Source organism: Phaenicophaeus curvirostris, chromosome 21, assembly GCF_032191515.1.
Source record: "Phaenicophaeus curvirostris isolate KB17595 chromosome 21, BPBGC_Pcur_1.0, whole genome shotgun sequence".
Taxonomy (NCBI): Eukaryota; Metazoa; Chordata; class Aves; order Cuculiformes; family Cuculidae; genus Phaenicophaeus; species Phaenicophaeus curvirostris.
This window is the reverse complement of record NC_091412.1, coordinates 2,293,802-2,300,143: the sequence shown is the minus strand read 5'-3', so window position 1 is coordinate 2,300,143 and position 6,342 is coordinate 2,293,802.

Here is a 6,342-nt window from a genome sequence, read left to right as displayed (position 1 = left end):
TGGGCACTGGCAGAGGCTGCCCAGGGAGGTGGTTGAGTCATCTACCCTGGAGGGGTTTAGGGACGGGTGGATGAGGCGCTGAGGGACATGGTTTAGTGATCGATGGGAATGATTGGACTCGATGATCTGATGGGTCTTTTCCAACCTAGTGATTCTATGATTCTATGATTCTGGCTGCCCTCTGTGTAAGGAAAGCTACACAGTGTGAAACGGTTTTCCAGCTGCTAAAATAGTTGCTACAACGTCGGCATTTCTAGCAGAGCTCTTGGCTATGAAGTGGTTTATTAGGGGGTTTCAAGCAGGTTTTTAATGTATTTAAACATAAGCTGATAACAGAAGTTTTACAAAAAGAGCTCTCTATAGCAGAACTGATGCTCTGAATACTCTGGAGACAATTGCAGTTTGTCTTTCACACCAGAAATCTATTTAATTAGGAACAGCTGCTGCTAAAAAGGTCCCGTATTTGCTTACAGGTTCTCTGATGGCTCTCACAGCTCCAGAGATGAGTCACGGCCAAGGCGCAGACGTCACCACAGTTGGCATGGGCTGGAGCGAAGGCACCTCGTGTCAGTCCCCAGGTGTCTCCTGGATGGACACATGCGACTCCTCAGCCTCTTTGGAGCAGGGAGAGGCTGCTGACAACCAAGCCCAAGGTGTGGAGCAGCTGCTCCCTTTCCTCCAGGGTGTTACAGGAGCTCTTGGGCAGAGGGATGCCCTTTGAAGGGACCAGCTGACTACCTCGATTCCTAGCTGTGATTAGAAAGTAATTCCTGCGGTAGCACACAGAGACTATCTCACTTCTGACCATGAGCCAGCAGTGGCCCAGGGGGCCAAGAAGGCCAATGGCATCTTGGCTTGGATCAGAAACGGTGTGACCAGCAGGTCCAGGGAGGTTCTTCTCCCTCTGGACTCAGCACTGGTGAGACCGCTCCTCAAATCCTGTGTTCAGTTCTGGGCCCCTCACCACAAGAAGGATGTTGAGGCTCTGGAGCGAGTCCAGAGAAGAGCAACGAAGCTGGTGAAGGGGCTGGAGAACAAGAGGAGCGGTTGGGAGAGCTGGGGGCGATTAGCCTGGAGGAGGCTGAGGGGAGACCTCATTGCTCTCTACAACTCCCTGAAAGGAGGTTGTGGAGAGGAGGGAGCTGGGCTCTTCTCCCACGTGACAGGGGACAGGACGAGAGGGAATGGCCTCAAGCTCCGCCAGGGGAGGTTTAGGCTGAACATTAGGAAAAAATTTTTCACAGAAAGGGTCATTGGGCACTGGCAGAGGCTGCCCAGGGAGGGGGTTGAGTCACCTTCCCTGGAGGTGTTTAAAGGACAGGTGGACGAGGTGCTGAGGGACATGGTTTAGTGATTGATGGGAATGGTTGGACTCAATGTTCTGATGGGTCTTTTCCAACCTAGTGACTCTGTGTGCAATACTGTGTGATCCAAGCGTTGCCTACTTTGCAGACCAGCACTCAATTCCCCTAGCAGAATAAGCCCCCATCTCACCCTGATGAGGAATTACTTGTTTTGCTAAGTTTTCAGGGCAGCTTTAATGAAAGCCACATCCTGGGAGGAAAATTTCTGACACGCTAAAGCAGCGCAGGCACAGTTTGGTAAAGACCCAGGAGCGGCTTTCCTCTTGGCTGTCACTGTGTGATCATTTCCCCAGCTGAAGGGGAAATGCCACCCGCTCCCCTGCCCCAGCTGCACGCCCCACTGCAAACCTGATCTCACCCAGCTGAAACTGAAAGCAGCTCTGATACAGCTGAAGGTCATAGAATCAGAGATCAAGATACCTGCTGCTACCACCCAGTTGAAAGACAGCTCACAGCTCAGGCTTCTGGGTGCTCCATGAAAATCTGGCCAAGCCAGGTTTGCAAAGAGCAGTCCTGTACATCCCTATGGCGCTATAAAGCTTCTTTGCAATCCTATCCTGCTCAGCCCATCCTTGTAGACACCACAATTCTTAAATTTGAACACAAAACCCTAGAAGGTTTGAATGCTTTTATTTGATTTTTATACAGCAATACAAATTATACAGATTCATTACAGTACAGATTTTGCAGGGGTTTATAGAGGTACTTAGTGGTTTTTGGTTTATTTAAAAGAAAGAGGCAGATCTCGGGAGCACGGTGACATGAACGAAACAATCTCAGAGTGGGAAGCAAATCCCTACCATGCTGAACACTAACCTGGCTGAAACCTACTGGGTGGGAAGGTGGTGGCAAGCGTTCGCCGCAATAACATACCCAAATCATCAATGCTGGGATGCTTCAGAGCTTTACACGAGAATCTGTGAGCTTACAGGCAAGCAGGTTGTTCCTGTAACAGCGCTGATGGTCCTTAAAGCCCTTGGATGCACTTTGCTGCCAAGGGGATAGAAACGAGGGAAGCCAATGTCAGAATGAACCTGCTGTTGAGCAGGCAATGTCACATAACAGAGTTCTTGCAGCTACGGAAAAGGAAACCATAAACTGCTTTCGATTCAGTCACCCAAACAGCTACAGTAAGATGAGGAACGTGATTTCAGACACAATAACAGCGACACCGCACGCACGCTGTGACAGCACATGTGCAACCAGAAGCCCGTCTCCCATTTCTCACACCTTTCTAAGCTTCAGGCTTCCAGACATGGGCAGGAACCAGCAGAGCTCCCTGGAAATCCTCGACGCACAGAATAGGTGCCAGGAGCACACCCACAGCGCTGCTGCACGCACCCCCAGTTAGTCCAGAACACACAGTCCCATCAGGATATTGCTATGATTGCCGTGCATCAGGCTTGAGAGCCAAGTGTCTGGCACCAAAGGGTTAAATCATTTCAGGAAGCAGGGTCAAAGAATATGATTACACCATTCTGAATGCTTCTAATCAGTTTGGTTTAATACTGATACAGTGAGAGGTATCACACATCACAGATTATATCGCAGACTATATAGCTAAAATGTGTGCATCCAATAAAAACAGCCCTCTGTCACTTCAAATACATTTGATTCCTTGAAATCCAAGTGGATAAATGACTTTTGAGAGGAGGGATTCAGCTAACAGATTAGAAAATTCCAATCTCAGCTGGAAATCAAATTCCTCTTCAGCCACAGAAACACCTCTTTCTACAAATCTAAGACAAGCATCACCTACAAAATCGCATGCCAAGAATCCAGTCCAGAGAATTGCCCTGGAGAACTACGAAGGTAACCGATGCTGTGCTAGAATATGCCAGGATATATACACAGTCCCATTCCCTCAGAGCCTTCGCTCTTGTCTGGTAGTGAAACAGAAACCATCAGTGTGTAAAACATAAATTAACACCAATTTAAATATACTCGTAGTTACCAGCTTATTGCCTGTGTTCCTCCTATAAGCCCCTGTGAACAGTCAGGAGATGTATTTCCACACACTGAGAATCACAGAACGCTTTGGGTTAGAAGGGACCTTAAACGTCATCCAGTTCTACCCCCCTGCCATGGAGAGGACACTTCCCACTGGTCAGGTTGCTCAAAGTCCATCCAACCTGGCCTTGAACACAAAGTTGCTGGAGAACATCAAGAGACCTACGCCTGGCTTCAAACCACACTGCTTGGAGCAAACCTGATGCATGTGGCCTCTCCACAATGCGCTCGGGAGAACAGGAGGATTCCTGGAGCACCCCCACTCCAAACAGCTCTGATCAAAGCAGTTGGCGGGACAGGGGCTGCTCGAGGAGCTGCTCTGAGGAAGAGCCCACATATGCATTTTAAAACTTGCTGGCTTTATTGTTTAAATCTTTTCTGCAAAAAGGAGGGGTTGTGATATCACAGGATTTGCTCTAGATTCTCAAGATATGATTGTCTCATCTGAAGACAGGTGAGCAACCAGTGCTACAGGCAGCAAATGCTCCTTATATACCATGTGCTAAAGTCAGGATTGAAACTACAGTCACAAGACATGTTGGGAAGTGTCAGCATCACCCAGCGCTGCCCTGGCAAGTGCCCTGGCAAGTCTTGACCAAAACCCCTGTCTATCCCGACCAGCTCTGGGACAGCCAGAACTTCAGGAACACGCGGACAACGCTGGAGACTTGCAGCAGTGCCAGTGCATCTCAGCAGGCTAGTATCTTATTGCTACTCTAGAAAGGCAAGCCAGCCACCCTCAAGGGCATAAATTTAACCTGATGCACCCCTTGCCCATGACTTGAATATGCAAACCCTCCTCCAGCTCTTCCTTCAGCCATCAGAACATTCTTGGCCACAAGCACAGAGCCCCTTGGATGCTTTTATAGACGCATCCAGCCTAGTGAGTTGGCAGCACACCCGTGCCCGCACTGGGCTGCTGCTGTTCGAGTACTGGGATCTGCTCTCCCAGGACCACTCCAGACTTGGGAGCTCAGTGGGGTTTATTTTTCGGTGTCTGACAGTGGAGTTTTGCATCCTGCTGGGTGCCCGCTGCTTATTGCTTCCTTGTCCCACAACTCCCAGAGCCACACCAGCCTCCCTAGCTGGAGGAACCTAACAAAGCATCTACAGCAGCAAAGCAGTGCTGTGCCTTCACTCAATTCCACTCCAAACCCCCTCTTGCTGCACTCCTGACTTCAAGTTTTATTTCTTAAGTTCAAGCTTGAAGCAAGCTCTGCACAGCTATCAGGAATAACTTGATGAGAGTACGAACAGCCGTATGGCCCATTACCCATCGGTTCCCACCGCTGGGAACCTCCTTGGCCCAGGCTTTGCCATGCCAGGTTCAGCTTTAAGCTGCACGTAAAATTAAGCATTAAAGATCAAACCTTAACTGCTTTTTGCTGGTGCGAGGGAAAATTATCTTGCTTCCTCCTACAAAACTGAAATGCCACATCTATATATTAAGTACAGTGTTGTCAACTGTTGGCACAAGCAAGTTTGATGTTTCTGTAAAAGAAAAGTTTAATCAATTAGATTTGTGGAAGGGGCAAAGAAAAAAAGGAGTGGCAGAGTCTGATCCTCAGCCAGATGGAAAGAACAATGCAGAATGCACCAAAGAAACCAAGCAGTGTGTTAATGTTTGCATAGGAAGATCCACTGAAAAGTATTAAATGATGTTGGGATTAGGCTGCGTTCATCTGTGGGAAACCCTTGATCAAAGATTAGCAGATACAGAAAGATACTCATAGCAATGAGCCATTTTCCACCTCTGTCTTTTGCAGAAATCAGTATTACTTTCCTTCGTACACTGTGATGGAATCACTGCTTCCACTGTCAGGAGGTCTGAAAGACTGGCCACAGGCAAGCCTCATGGCAGGAGAGCATCCCCATCCAGCTTGTCCTGCTCTTACATACAGAACTCTTGAGTATCATAGAATTACAGAATTTATTGGCTGGATCATCGAGTCCAATTGTACCTGTCCACTACTAAACCCTGAGCACCTCATCTACCCATCTTGTAAACACCTGCAGGGATGAGAACTCAACCACTGCCCTGGGCAGCCTGTTCAGTGCCCAAGAGCCCTTTCAGTGAAGAAATTTTTCCAGATGTTCAATCTGAACCTGCCCTGGCACAACTTGAGGCCATTTCCTCTCATCCTATTGCCTGTCAGTTGGGAGAACACTCACCTCACTACAATGTCCTTTCATGAAGCTGCAAAGAGCAATGAGTCTCCTTTTCTCTAGGCTAAACAACCCCAGGTCCCTCAGCTACCTCTTATAACACTTGTTTGCAAGCCCCTTCTGCAGCTCCATTCCCCTTCTCTGGAAGGGGAGTCTTTCTTGGACTAAAGGGCCCAAAACTGAACTCAGGATTCAAGGTATGGCCTCACCAATGCCAAGTACAGGGGAAGGATCCCTACCCTGCTCCTGTGGGCCACACAGTTTCTCATACAGGCCAAGGTGTAACATATCATTCATGTAGGACAGATGTCAGCACACATGTGCCTTCAAAAGTGACTCCAGAGCAGGATCTGATTCTCTGCTCAAGCTTTCCTAAAAAACAGGTCTACCGAGTGGACTGAGTAGCTGGAAGGCAGGAACATTCCTAATTTTTTCATGCTACAGCAAGCAGTAAAACCAGCCAGAAGACCAGAGCTCCTTCCCTCCATCCAGACACAGCCACACCTCTGCCCAGCGGGGAACAAGGCCAGCAGGCAGAGAGGGGAAGCTGGGCAAGAGAGCAGCGAGCCCTTCACTGTCTTACCACAGGCTCCCCCTCAAACCTGCCCTGACTCAGACAGGCAGGACACACATTTCTCCCTGTCCCAGGCAGGGGATCCAGGTCAGACGGGAGCAGAACTCAGTCTGTGAGAAATGGCACAAAGAGTGATATAACCACAAGCTACAGGACTTCCAAACCACCTGGCAGCCTGAGCAACAGAAATGAAGTTACAGTGAAGCCACAGGACAAAGAACTCAGGCT